Raw genomic sequence first — 15,820 nt, 5'->3', positions numbered from 1 at the left:
ACACCGTATTAAATGAAGCGTTCCTTATCTCTATATTTTCTTTCTCCTTTTCAATCTTTCTTGAAGGGAATTCAACGTTCCACTTCGAACGCTAACGCACTATTCCCACCAGTAGTACAAAAGTAGAGGATTAAAGTATTAAGAGATTCATTAAAGCATCAAGAAAGATTCATGCACTCGACACTAAGCATCTCCTTTCAAAAGCAATTTACTGTCTCTTAGTACGCGACGGGAAATTTAAGTCGGACAAGGATTTAGTGATAATTCCGGGAAACGGCTTGACACCGAAAAAAATTCGCGCGCGTTAATTTAAATTTGCCAAATTACGACGCCCCGGACGCAGATAGCAATTACACGAGTTTTTTTAGAAATGTAACATCCGTAATGATCGCGTGCATTTATAATTGTCATAAATAAGAGATGCACAATCGTCGCATTGTTGCTGCACTAATACGTTAATTATAACGAGAAATAACACAGTTTCTTCTTTCTTCTCATATCTTATGATATAATATACTTTAAAAATAATCCTTGAAGAGCATAATCCGCTATTAAATAGTTTAAACAAAACGCAGAAACACGCTTATCTTTATTTGAAAATCAAAAACTTGTAATTATCAGTGAAAATAACAGCTTTTGTTGAGCTGTTAATTCGTTCTTCTGCCGTCAATTTGAAAATATATTCCCACAAAATTAATATCTGGTAAAATGTTTCTAGGGAATTAAAATTTATTTTTCAAACAATTTCCGTAATCGTTCTCCGCAATTCTACACAAGTTACATTTTCCACGCAAGGAAACACATTTTTGAGCAGAGTATATCCCGTTATCCTTACAACTGACACTCACGTATCACATTATATAATAAAAACTCTAGAACAGAAGAAAAGCAAATGCGGAAGAGTTAGACATCACAACATTGAACTTCATAATTCCATACTGCAAACCATCTAACTTGCCGATCCGAAAGCAACTCGATTCCAAGCATTCCATCATACAAAAACACGATCGTATTTCAACAATTTCGGTTCACCACCTCGCAAGCAATTCCACGAAATTCTCTTTCTCTCCCCCCCCCCTCTCTCGACCAACATTTTCTTCAAACGATCACAACCTGAACCTACGTGCACGGGAATTACAGGAAGTTTCAACGGTATTTCGTTTCCTGGCACGTCGAGGCGGCTTCGTGATCATAAGACTTCGTCACCAAAAGAGAGGGGAGGAAAAAAAATTGGAAAAATACGAAAGAGAACAAAAAGTGAGCGAAAAACAAGGACAAAAAAGAAAAGAACGAGCGTAAGCAAGGAACGAGACCTGGTTCCCGGAAAACAACGGGTACCGTTACGGGTTCCCATGGCTGGAGTGCCTTAGTCGAACGTTGAACACGACGTATAAGCGAAACATAGCTTGTAATCGGTATATCGTGGTCGATCGTTGTAGCCCGATAACGCAAAGCGCGGATCATCTTGCAAGCAACGCCTCGCATTCCTACGCTAATCGCGACACTGTTCCTTGGACGTTGTTCGTGCACCTCGTGCAGTCGGTATTGTGTTTTTGAGGACGAGCAGAAGTCGAGTATCGATGTTGAATAGCTCTTGAGATGGATCGTTGCGCCGGGTAACGATTTAACCCCCGCGGAAAATGACAAGCACCGAGCAGATGATCCTGAGAGATTCTGGTGTCTCTTCTTCTGTGAGGTTCTGCGAAGTTCGTGGTTTCCAAGTCATTCTTCATTGTTCGGTCGATCACGTGGGAACGCCGGGAATAATATCGCCCGGTGATGTACCCCGGGAATCTCGAACATTGGTGATTGTTGTTCGCCTCTTTTTTTCTGGATCGCTTTCAGGCACAGCGTTCGTTGGGAAAGATCGACAAAGGATCGATCGAGAAAGTTGTGGGAAGATTTAGATGGCTTCACGCGGATCTTTTTGCGAGAAAATTATGTGAAGCATGTTTTTATATCGTTGAATAGCTCTTACGATACTTGTTAAAATGATTAAATTACACAATTGAACCAATATTGTTTTCACCAATATTGTTGTCGAAAAATTTCATGTCCTAGATTAGAAGTATTAAGAGATTCTTTTGAATAAATTTTATAACGAGATAAATGAAACTTTGCGAGTAAATTCTACGAGTTACGAGTTATCAAATTATCCTGCTCGTGGTAAAGTTGTAAAATTAGAAAGAAGAGTTCTATAATTTACAGCAACTTGTTAATATTCGTATCATTAATTGGCAAGTTATTATGCAAAAGAGTTCTAAACATTCATTTTGGATTTGCATTTTTTATAATATTCTGCAAGTTTATTAAATATTAAATTATGATGAAAGCTTCAGCTAAGAAAATCTAGTTCTAAATTTCTTGTGGAGAAAGTTTACTTTTTTTTACTAGTGTCTAAGTATTTTGTAGCGCTAATTAATTACGAATGTTGAACGGAATTTATACGGATACATATTTCTACCTACAAAGAGTAGAAAATTAAAAAGAGAAGATCGAAGCCAAGAGATAAAAATGTTAATCTGTAACGTAGAAAATAGTTACAATTTGTTTACATTATTCACGAAATATGCAGCGTTAGCAAAACTCGCGTCAGCGCTAAATGTAACGATTTAACCGGAGCGGAAGTTAAAGTTGCCGTTCCTCTGAAACAGCGTACTGCCGCTTGCGCTCCAAAGTTATAATTATCGCACCTAGTATAATGTGCGTTAAGTGAAAGGTTCCCCAGGTTCCTAATGTTACCGAGCTTGACACTTCTGACGCGAAGAGTAAGAAGTTATCTTTGCGAAACAGCGGCGATTCGAACGCAGTTGAAGCTAACGTCACCAGTTAAATCTAACAAATACGAAAGAAGAAAGAATTCGGTTCACTTTTAAAATACCAGTGACAAATAATCGACGGCGAACTTATGTACGGTGAAACGTTTTGTCACTCTTCCACGAATGGCTTTGCAAAAGCACCACTTCGATTCTTCTTTCCCTTTCTAACGACCCTTTCCAACGACCATTTCAAACTCTAGCTCTTCCTTATTGTAATCGATTTCTCAGCTCAGCGAAAGAAACTCGCACCTAACAAACAGCAATCCCTGAAAAGGTTTGGGGCGTGTCGAGAATTCAGTATTTCGATTCTGGGGATTCTAGTTACATGTTTAGTTTACGAGTGGCCATTGATATTTATAATATTCGTGGCTGTCGATAAAAGAACCTTGAAGAATTTTAGATTCTGTTTATACGTATTCATTTAAAACAACACATTTTTTCAAATAGCCTAATAAAATAGTTTTAAATATCCTAGAATTTTAACTCCACCGAATTTGCAACTAAAGATAAAGTAAGATCGTAGACGAAACTTGCCTATCTATCAATTTGCAAGTATTCGTTACAACTATGTTTTCCTCTGACAATTTTTCACTTTAGAAAATGAATGCTTTCCGTACACAAAGCATAATCGAGATTCCAAGATCTCTATGTTTCCTTACCTATAGAAAGTCTTATACTAATCCCAGAATCTCCACGAAGCCTACGAAATAGTAGGCGCTAGAAATGATCGAACAAATCCCACGAAGGCAACAAATTACCCGATAATTCATGATTCACTCCGCTCGAAGTCAACGTGGTCCAACGGATATCGATCAATCAGCCCATCGTATTTATAGATACCGATCCAGGGTCAACGATTTATCTTGCACCGTGTCATAACGTACCTTTCTAACACTCTTCCACAGAGTTCACGCGGACGATTTCACTGGCTATAGTCTTTCTTTCTCTATATCTCGTTCTATCCGTTTCTCTCTCTAGAGATACGCTCGTGAGAAATTCGTGGCGAGATAAGGAAGCGTAGACAGACTCCTTCGAGCTGTTACCCGGTATTGTTCGCCGCTGACAAAGCTTCTTCTATCAAGAGGTATTAACGCAATTAACTGATGTATCCTGTACAGGATTGCTCTTCGGAGGCGGCCGTAAAACGTTCAGGCAAATGACGGTCGAGAGGGATAGCAGGCTGAGGATACGCTCTCTGAACGGTATCGTAATTAGTATACAAAAGCGACCTGCCGCGTAATTAACTGGCCGGCTAGCCAGCGTGAATCTTTGGGCTCGATCTATTTGTCTCTTTGGATAGCTCAAATTTTGTTGCCATTCTACGGCGGTTCATTTCATCGAGGGGCAAATTGAAGAGGACTTTTGACACCGCGTCTATATGGGATGCTAAAGAGCTTCTCTATGGCGTTAAAGGCTCAACTCGCCTCGTTGGCTGATGCTATAAATGGTGTTACTATGTAGTTACGTGCTGGATAGGTTTTGTACGTGGTATACAAACGTTTTGAGAGGATTGTTTTTTTAATAAGGGAAATATGAATGACCAGTTAATTCGAACAATGATTTAAAGTGTGAGAGTTGTTATTGGATCAATCCTTTTTCCTCAGATAATGCTTCTTTCTATCATATTTATATTAATGTCGTATATTTCCATGAATTGACTAGTACACTTAATTATTTCCTACTGGACCTTGGTCGATGTGACCAACTATCATAATAAATAGTGATTAGACTATGCATACTGAGTGAAATTAGTTGTGTACTCGTCCTTAATTCGATTACATTAACCGCCACATTAACCCGATTTAGAAAATTCAGAATGTTTATCGACATAACGAGTACATAAAGCATATGTCACGGCGATGCATACAGATTGAAGTTTACAGTATTAAAGAGACAACTCTAATATTTGGAACAGAAAGAAACATGTAGGTTTCATATACAAACGTGCAAAAGTTTATCGCTATGAATATTAGCCGAATTTATGTCACGTTTTAAAAAGTGATTCGATTTGGAATTAGTTTCCGTTGGTTTACTCAAATTACTTAAACTGCCTTTTTTCTTCATAATTCATTGCAACAGTTCCTCCAATTATCAATGCGTATATATATAACGCTTTAGAAATTAATAAATTTTACTATTAGGATTCACTCTGGATATTCATTTTTGCTAAAATTATCAACGATATTAAAAGTTTTGATGCTAATTCGATAATTAGGGACTGTGGAGCTTCTCTATTGCGAGGCTGGTTGATTCTCGAAAATTTAGACGACTATCTCGCGTATTGAAATCATGCGTCGAACGATAAATTAAATAGTAATGCCTGGGAAACGTCATTATTGCGTTGCCACAGGAATCTCGTTAATGTCGACAGTAAACACAATGACAAATTAAATAGAGATTTTGCGACCGTGATCGTTACGTTAGAGGCGCAGACCCGGCGATGTTATTAAATGTCGGAACGACAACTCGTTTCTGGACGGTGAAAAACAGAGCGTCAGGAGAAAATGGTAACGCGAGGATGATTTTTGCCTGACCTGGTCTGTCATCCAAATTGCGTTTGATTTTTTTCGACGGGGATTTTTTAATATCGGCCTATAGCCGATTTCTGGCGCGCTGATAGGTAAACGAGCGCACGAGTTTCAGGCTGTTATTGATTCAAATTTGCTCAGTCAGTGAAAAATACTGCATTGGACATAGTAAAATGCGGATACATTTTTTATAGTACGGAGGTGTGAACGATTGCATTAAGAAATCAACGTTATTTTGAATAAAATCGTTCGATTTACGGTAAAATGTAAACGTCAAGAAAATGTTAAAAAATCAAAATTGCTTATTAGAAAAGCGATTCACGTTCGAAAGCGGCGTCGAATTTCCAAAAGTCGGGTAACACGATGAGTCGATGACGTACTTTCTGTCCGCGAGTCGACAGGAAAATTTCCTCGTGCGCAAGAAACTTGACAGGAATTAGATTAGAAATTCTGGAGAAAAGTGTCCGGGTGATTCTTGTCGACTCGTGTCCGCCCTTCAACAAGAATCACCGTGAGAAATTGCGAGGTCCGCGATGACTCCGGACGAACGTGAGGTGTGTCGCGAAGAACGAAACGAAAGTAAAGTAAAAGAAAGAAGAAAAACGAAGTGAAGTAGTCGTGAAAGGACAGAGGAGAAGAATCGTCCGCCGCACCTTTGGAAATTGTTTTACAGTTCCTGACTAGCGAATTATGACCACATCTTGGTAGCACTTTTCCGATATGACAGGCTGAGACTCATAGTAACGTAAGTCGAGATTTCAAGAATTTGAATCTAGTCGTATTTCAACTTTTAAAAGTATCATCCCTTTAATTTCATAATTAATTAAGTTAGAAATTTAGTCGCCATCGCGATAAGTCCTCATGATAAGTCTTCATTTTTCAAATGAAAAATTATGATAAATTTTTTTATGACAATAAAGGCAGAATATTATTTTATGGACACTAATAATCGACTAATTTATACCATGATTCTTGGGATTGCGCAAATTCTTATTAGAAACGTATACAGTCATGTATAATATATAGCAATTATTTAATTTACTAGATGTTAAATAGAAAAATTGTCTTTTTTTAAATACAGTAGTTTTGTGTTTTTGAATTAAAGCAGATATTATTTGTCGTTTTCCTCTCAAAAAGGTTTTTCAAAGAGGATATGATATTATCGTTAATTACCGAAACCGATTACCATATTACCGGACGAATTGGTTCGACGGTTTTTACGCTCGTTAGGTTCAAATTTATGGCGAAACGTACCAGACGTCGGCTAATTTATCAACGTAATCGAAGCTGAAAATAATAACATCGATGATCATCAGGTCTTATTAAACATTGACGAGCGTGGATGCTACGATACTTTCATCTCGTATTCCGCATAATTCGTTGTCGCTCGAAATCCATGGATTCGTCGATGCATGCCATTTTATATTTATGAAACGTACTGTAATATTTCGAATGAATTTCGACGAAACGAAAGTCAGAAAAATACAAAGTTCATTATTCAAAGGTATAAGGTTCATTATTTAAAAATGCAAGATTGAAACTTGGTTGTTTATTCATTTTAAAATCGATTAGAAGTAATTAACAGGTTAATTCACGTAAGAAAATATTGTTATTTAAAGCACTAAATTTTAACAATTACGAATCTGATTAATATAAATATTCTCTCTGTCATCGATTTTTTACTCCATCATTGTTTATCCAATTGTTTTATTATTTTCGATGTAGTTTAAATTGTATAGCACCTATATTCTTCTCATAGTGGATATATATTGCAGCCTGTCACAGAACTTTGTTCATATTTATTTTCATCTAATATACGTACCAATAAAAATCGTATTACGTATGAGATGACCTATTAAAAAATAACTGCCGCAGTAAATAGAACATGTTCAACCATCCATCTACGATTCTTAAAATACAACTAGACCCAGCCACGAGACCAAATAAACAATCGTGCACAAACGATGCCACACACCATTGCTCCTGACAATTCATACATTTCCTCCTGACGCCATTCCATTCCCACAACACGAACAAACGACAACGAACAGGGAATTTTTGCGAGCACCGACCGTCCCTTGACCGGTCGATTTTCCTATTTACTCCAATCGCGGGACCTCTCTTTCAACTCGGTGATTTATTCTCGAGACCCTTTTAAATCGTTCAACAGATTAACTTAAAAGCTTCTTTATAGCACGACTGTTGTATCGTACTAGCTTTTGTACTCACGATTTCCGTGACTATACCACGACGCTGCCAGCGAAAACGAGATTTCGTCCCTGACACTCTAAGCTCTGGCTTCCCAACTCGAGGATCGCGGACGACTTAAAGAGGTCAGCGGTATCATTCGGGATGTTGCTACGGTTAGTTTTAGTTACGGATTTTTAGTATTTGTTTAGCTTAACATAGCTACATTAACTTGTCACGTATAATAACAATACGTTGCTATATTTTATTAAAAATGTTTCTTATTTGTCGGTTTGATAGATTATTTGACTATTATAAGAATTGCCTAGTATTATATTTAGTGCAGATGGTCATGGCCTCAGTTTTAGGTAATTAAACATTACGTTAGTATTATATTTCGAAATTTCCATTTTTAATGCGCTTGCTTTACCTTTTTAAAAAATCTCTTTCATATAGGGGCGAATCATAGATTATTTATTTATTATGAAAGGGGCTTGTAACTCAAAAAAAGTTGTGAAACAGCTGCTCTAAATTCACGAAACTTTTCAATATGTTTCTCGATAGTTCTTCGGTAAAGGACACAACACGAAGGGAAAAGAGCAAGAAATTTAACCACATATTAAGGACGCGAGGGGTTCTCGGGGAGTTCCCATACAAATTGGCGCGTGCTAGTTCCCAAGGACCATTTGAGTGGGACCGTTGAAAGAGCCCACCACCGCTTCTGTTGCGTGAGTTTCACGGCAGGCAAACTACTGAATTATGACGCGCTACCCCGAGGGACTCTTCCCTTCGTTCAAGAAGTCTAGACATTTTGATTTTATAACGGGACCGCCTGTGTTTCGGATATTTAACCCGTTCGAGTGCCGGTCCACCCTCTCGACGAAGAGTTTACCTTGCGAGGCCAGCCTCGTACGAGAGGTTTGCTTTTTACTCGAAACATCGTCGCTAGAGCTGCTTCTTGCGTGTTCCACGCAATTTCTACCCCTTACACGATCTTCAAACGAGGTTCTCGCCACGGATTTCTGATATCTAGTGACTCTGAAGTGGGTATCGTTGTTTGTTAATGAGGTATTACGAGGATTTAGGATATGTAATCCTTATTGTGTTACAGGTAACCCTCTTTAACACGAATATCCGTATTGTGTTATATCGAGGGTGCGTTATTTTAGAGCGAAATATTATTGGTTGATGAAATATACGGATACGAATACATAAATTGATATTTTGTTTCAAAAATGAGAGAAATAACTGATGTTGTACGGATTTTTAACAACTTTAAAGGTAAACCAGGAAATAAAAATTCTATTCTACGATTTTCATAACGTTTCAATTAAAAATAATAATAAAAATATTATAATAATAAAGATATTCTGTTTCAAAAATGAGAGAAACAACTGGTGTTATACAGATTTTTAACAATTTTAAAAGTAAACCAAGAAATAAAAATTCTATTCTACCATTTTTATAATGATTCAATTAAAAATAATAACAAAAATAAAATAATATACGACGATACTAAAAATTCATGAAAGTTTCACAATTCACTAATTTTCATCTTCACTATCATACAAGAATGTTCTAACTTTCTGTTGTATTAGTAGATACACATATTAATACATTTCGTGTCTAATCACGTTGAAACAACTTTATTCTAACCACGCGAATACCACTTTGTTACTACACAAAGTGTAGTGCCTACACTATAATATTGGAACTATTTCTGGTTTGTTTATTTGTATTTCCGGTTTGTTTTAATCTGTTTGGTCTGTCCATTTCGTTTTCATTCCTGCTATATTTTTCACGTTCACGGTTTATTTATTTCAGTTTTCAGTTTATTTATTTGTATTTTCAATCTGAACAATAACATGTTTGTAGTAACATACAACGCGATAATAAACCTATTAAACGGTACATGTTAATAATTTTCATCCTATATAAACAAATTTCAATAATATCCGATAAATTTGACACTATTATTCTGCCTAAACATATTATACATAATACGTTACATGACGTTATATTAAAAAGTTTGAAAAATGAATGGAATGTAATATTTGTCGCGGGTTGACAGCCTCATCCGGTGATAAATAAGAGAACAGACATACAGGGTGGGAGGTTCCATTGTCGAAAAGAAAATTCTTCTAGCTTTCATGAATAATGGCTTAATGTCAGGTCCAGGAAGAACCGTGATTCGTATGAGAAAGAAATTGCACGGACAAGTGTTTCTAAATCGACTGTTAACATAATGCGCCATCATTTCGCGTATTTGTCGGCAACTACAACGTCTGAGTTTTACAATTGAGGATGTAGCTCGTGCTCGTGATGGTACGACTCTTCTTTCATGGCAATCGTGCCGTTAGCTTTTATTCTAGATACGAGACTAGACTAAAGTACCAAGCAAAATGCCCTTATTTCCCTCTAAAATCTCTAATCTGTACATCCTGTGATGCTTTCTTCACCGATAGTATTAAAATACTAAATTGTTCGATGGTCTTCTAATACATAAATATATGTGTAAACGTAATTCTAGAATATTTATCATTTTGCACAGATGCTGGAATAAATTGTCACTTACGAAAAATGTTAGGATAACATCAAAAATTATTAAGAAATTGTTAGAATTTTTAAAATTTATTCCAAGTATTGAAAGAAATAAAAAAGAGAAAAGAATTTTCATCAGGCGGAAAAAACAGAAAAGCGGCGATCTATTCCGCAAAATGACAAGATTTTATTCGATTGAAATTGTCTTAATAAATATCGGAAATAAACTCACAAACGACGCGAAAAATATCGAATGTCCAATTCACTTTGATACGCGTAAATATACCACGTCCACGTTTTAATACCAATTCTAAATCAAGATAAAACGTATCGGAAACGAGTGGACACAGTTCGTTATAAAGCTATAAACAGACAATATTCGAATTGAAGTACATAATCCCGAGCGTGTTAACGTCCATCGACGACGCTTTTATGGAACCTGTCTGCCGTTTTATTATCCGCGCGAGGACATCGAATTACATTAAGACAGATGGGAAAAAAGAAACAGCGTTTATGACGTTTCGTAAAATTTCGCGGTGCAGCCGGATTTGCAACGGGTCTGCGCGTTCTACACGCCGAAAGGGTGCCTCTACTTTTTCTTTTCATTTTCTTCTTCATCCACCGTCCTACCCCCGTCTGCCAATTTTTTTCCTTTTTCTCCTTTTTCCTCTTTTTTCTTTTGTAAGTACCATTCATCGAGCGAGCTCTAATTGAAGCGAATTCGCCCTACGAGAGAGAGAATATCGGGAAAAAATTTTTTCGTTTCGCCGGCCGACAGTGATCTCCACGTGCCGTATGATCGATATCCTGTGGAAGTGTCTGATGCTGTGATTGGACGTAAAAAAAAGGATGAAAAAAACAAGAACAAAGGAAGTTTGGTGGCAAAGAGAGAGAGAGAGAGAGAGAGAGAGAGATTCGAAGAGGGATGAGATGGAAACGGAAGAGAGACAGACTGGAGGCAGGGAGAGACTATCGCAGAACGACGAATTAAATGACGTTTTCGTATTCAGTCGCGGGGACAGCCAGCACCCCGGAGATGAAAGGGATTCCACCCTGTTTCTCGCACCCTGTCTCTACTTCCTCTTTCTTCGTTCCCGTTCGACTACATCCCCGTTACGTCGAGTTCTGTGTTCATCTCTTTGTTCATCGTTTCGCTTCTGTCTGCTCGTTTATCCTTCAACTGGCTGATCTATGTTACAGTTTACAGGGGATTTTGTCATTTAACCGTGGCTTCGAGAAGAGACACGCGTTTTGGAACCAAGCCACCAGCGATATACCTATGAAATATTACACACACCCGTCTTTTGCCAGTTTTTAAACTTCCACGATCGTTTCGAACCGCTTACAACCAAGTTGCCGTGTTTTCTTCGTCGCCGTTTATCTCCACGTTTTTTCTTTATTGTTTCGCTCGACGCTTAACTCGGCGAAAGTTTGATTTTATTTTTATCTACGATGGTAAAAGGCCTGAAAACAGGGATGAATGATATGTATTCGATTTTCGTTCCGCCAAAACGCTTTCGCGTAACGTCCAGACCGTAAAGTATATTTTTGAACAGACTGCAACGTGAAAGCCGATTTTTTAACGCCACCAAATTTCAACGCTCCGCGCGCGAAACTCCTCGATATCTCATGAATGGAACGCCGAGGACAGCTTACGCTCGATATTCGCCCCGTTTTTCCGGTTCTTTATGACGTCTTATCGATCGTTTACGGCTACCAATGCAACTCGATTTGCCGGTTTGATCGTTCTCCGATCGAGCTCGCTTTCAGGGTTTTCTACGACGTCGTGTTTGTTTATAGAGCGTAGGCTTCACCTGTTAAGAGCCAAGCGTAGAAGTTACTTGAACGCAATATTACTGGAAAATCTAAAATGATGTACGTGTTGTTTTGTCAAGCAAGCTGTATAAAATCAGAAAGACGAATAACATTATTGTGCTATAAATATCTTCATATATTCACGACTTCGTAAAATTATAATTATCGTTTAAAGTATGAAACAAAATTAAGCAAATCCTTGCAATTTTCTTTTATAATTATAACGTTAAGAAAAAAAATTCCATAATGTAAATTATGAAAAAAAGCAGATGCAAAATGCAAATGAAATGCGTTCATGCAACGTTGGTTCTCAATAGATTGTACGTATTACGTAACGAAACATACACGAACTTCTGCTTTTGCAAATAGCTACTGAAACAATACTGAAGCATAAGAAAGAAACATTCTATACATTGCCTCAGCAAAATAGCATCCTGAACGATGCCAGTGTTGAGTAAATCGGATCGAAGTTCTTAATCCCGTGGATTATCGGAGTCTTAATTCCCCTCGGGCTAACCCTATTAGCAACTCTTTTATGGGATTCTGTTGCGGAAACTTAGTTATAATAATATAGTAAAATGCTAAGTAGGTATAATAATGTAAAGACCGTTATTAACATTACGTTTGGTATACTAATATTTACAAAAATATTCTATCCAAAATATCATTGTGTCAGTTACCATCTGCGCATTTACAAGCATATACAGTTCTGCTGAAACATATTCAGTTTCTTGCCATAAAAAAGATCGCGATAACTATGTTTCACTACCGTGTTAATGAAACTTCAAAGAGTTCTATATAATAAACACGATATGGACATAAATATTTTCTGCAACAAGTATTCGAACACATTCGCGGCAATATACGGAACATAATAGAATAAATAAATTGTCGAAAATTCTACGTATAATCCAGTATAATAACTGTAACTAACAATAAGACTTTTGAACGCGGTTCTATATACATACAACTGCTCACCAAATAACGAATATTGCAGGATATATGAAACCAGCTTGGTACGTATTGAAACGGGTCTGGCGGCCCGTTTAATACCAGCACGAAATTAAAATACAAAATTCGACCGCGATGGAACACAATTTCCCCGGGTACGTATACGTATCGTATTATGAATCAGCCGTTGCTGTGCGGATGTGTCCCGATATTCATCTGTTTGTCTATCCGTGCAAATTTTGCGCCCGGTCGCTCTTCCCATTTTCTCTGAACAAGCTCGGCGCGGGACTCGCCGCGCAAATAAACTACGGTCTGATAAATTAGAACCGCCCTTTATCTCTCTGTCTCTGTCTGTCTGTCTGTCTGTCTCTCTCTCTCTCTCTTTTTCGCGTATTGGGACAAGTACACGCGCGTGTATATACAGTCTCTTTCGGCGTTTCACGCGTGTGTCACAGCCACCGAATTGATTCGGGAACGGCGCGTGCGGCCGCCACGAATTAACGTAATGGACGGTAGCGGGGCAGACTTTCAAAGCGGCCCTCGAAAATCCTGCCTGTCGCTCGATTTCTCTGTAAACAACGATTAAAAACGTCCACAGACGAGCTACGGCCGGTTTTCAAGCTTATCTGGAATTCAGCTCCAATTCTACGACTAATTTCGGATGCACGTGGTGACGAGATTGGATATTTTTATTTGTCGCTGTATACGCTATTAGACAAAATTTCGCTTTGCTTATATAAGAGCTTAAATAATTTAAAGTCTTTCTTTTGTCAAAAGGAAATGGGATTTCTTTTGGAATTATTTAACTAATTAATTAACTATTATTATTAACTTAATTAACTATTTGGAATTATTTAATTATTTTGTATAATTTATTTAGCGTTTATAATTCATGTAAAATATTTGTACCTTACAGTTTTATAATCATTTAACATTTTTTACCGAGAGATACTCTTCTGAACAAGTTTTGAATTTTTCGTCTTTCGAAAGCTAAGGAATAGTTGGTTGCTAGAAATGTCGTCTTTCTGTTAATTTTGAAGAAACAATATAGCACGAACGAAGGGGAACGAATCTCGAATAGAAACGTTTTGTCTTATAAATATGTAATAGTGTGTATTTTAGTTCTGGTGATGTACGTATTCTTTGCATTTACCTCTTTGCATTTCATCCTTGTTCATTTCAGACTTGATATAAATGTGTAAGTATCTACTGTGCAGACGTCAAGATATTTATGGACACTGATTACCGATAATAATTTAATACAAATGGTATCGATTTCGAGCAATAGCCTGAAATCTAATAACAAAGTGATTTCTATGTTTAAAAGATTATTACCCGACTTCGTGATTAATAAAATTTGCAATCTTCAAATAGGACTTGCAAAATGTTTTATGCTTTTTAGACACATACTCGCATTGATGTAAGTCACACATGTGACACATACTCGTAAAAAGATTGGATCTTAATAGTGTAAAATGGGAATAAAAAGTAGATTCAGCATTTTTTATCGTAAAAATTATAATGAAAACCGATGGATGAATTATATTTTCGGAATTTACGCCAACGACTCCTACAGCGTGGATTTTCACGAAGATTTGTAGAAATCCTTTTGCAAGCACTAATAGAAGCTTAATTCGTATGTCGTATGTTGAGAATGTGTTGGAAGGTTGGTTTGTTACTTGGGGACGAAAAGGGTTGAATAATTGAGTTGTTGAACTGGAGTCTGGATATTTTTATACGCTGCAATTGGCGTAGTAATTAAGTTACCCGAGAGCTCGACGAATTTATCTTCTTCCAAGCTTTTTAATTGGAACGACTGTCAATTATAAATCATCGATAAAATAATAACAAATAGAGAAATACCTCTTTTATATCAAGGATTTTCAATTTCAGATAAATTAGAGAATTAATTGTGCCAAATATTAATCACAAGTATATGTTAAAAATTAATTACAAACAGACAATCTTTTCTTTTATAATATTATTTTCCACTTTTTTCACTTACAAAACATTATAGAAGTAATTAAAGAAAGCTACAGTGACTTACAACAATTTTGTATAAACATATTCGAAAATGTAATATATATAATTTGTGACTTTTACATATAATTTTCAAATTTCATATTTTTAATGTAACAAAATTTCAAACAGTTTTATATAACACGAATAAGGTATTCATAAAAGCTTTCTATGATAACTCGTAAAATACATTCGTGAGTTACCTGTTACATATAAAGAAAGATATATCAAACCAATTAATTATTATTTTCCCCAATATGTTTTGAAAACAAAATTTTGTTGGAACCGGGCATACAGAGAAAACAACGGGCAGTATTCTCAGACTCGGTGGCGATATTAAATCTGCATGTACATAATGAAAGCAATACGGAACAGCAATCTCGTTGCTAAAAGCACACGTGATATTTGATCATTCGTTGGTTGACCGTGTAAAGTGTTTGAACGATATTAATCTCGGCATCGCATTTAATTGGAAATTGTTTATTCCATAATTTCCAGATTCCCTCTTTTAAAAAAAGATCCCGGAAATTGATTTCCTACGTATACACGATCCTTTCATTTGTAAATATAAATTTCCATAATTTTGAACAATTTTAATTTTCTGTTTGTTGTTCTTTGTGTTCGTGGTTTTAATATCGCGATAAAGCTTGTGGAAACGTTCTATTTATCGTGGTAAATAAAAATCCGAGTATAGTCAGAGAAAAACGATAACCGTGAAAGAAAAATCCACTGAAGAAGCTTGAAACGCGAGATCCAATGTAAAATATATACCGCGATCGTCGAGCAGACTTCCGCGGAAATCATTTCCGGAATGTTGACGGATTTCACGACGATACGACGAGTCAACGTTTAAACATACTGCAACTCTTCGACGATCGTTCGACTATACCGCAAACATCAGTTAAAACGTTTCACTGTAAGCGAGTTTTGTTTTTCTCGGTATGGACGAACCGCTTCTTT

The 15,820-nt window shown here is 36.7% G+C and overlaps 1 protein-coding gene and 1 long non-coding RNA gene across 3 annotated transcripts in view; one reads left to right on the top strand and one right to left on the bottom strand.

Annotated features, from left to right (window-relative positions):
- The window catches only part of LOC100649366 (plexin-A4), a 421,249-nt gene that overhangs the window by 35,832 nt on the left and 369,597 nt on the right, over positions 1–15,820 (bottom strand). The window lies entirely within an intron of this gene.
- LOC125385311 lies at positions 7,566–8,960 on the top strand. Its single transcript, XR_007224401.1, has 3 exons — positions 7,566–7,710; positions 8,099–8,577; positions 8,646–8,960. It is a non-coding gene; the product is annotated as an uncharacterized LOC125385311 (long non-coding RNA).

This window comes from Bombus terrestris, chromosome 1, assembly GCF_910591885.1.
Source record: "Bombus terrestris chromosome 1, iyBomTerr1.2, whole genome shotgun sequence".
Classification (NCBI taxonomy): domain Eukaryota; kingdom Metazoa; phylum Arthropoda; class Insecta; order Hymenoptera; family Apidae; genus Bombus; species Bombus terrestris.
Note: the sequence above shows the minus strand (reverse complement) of the source record. Positions and strands in the feature narration are given on the sequence as shown.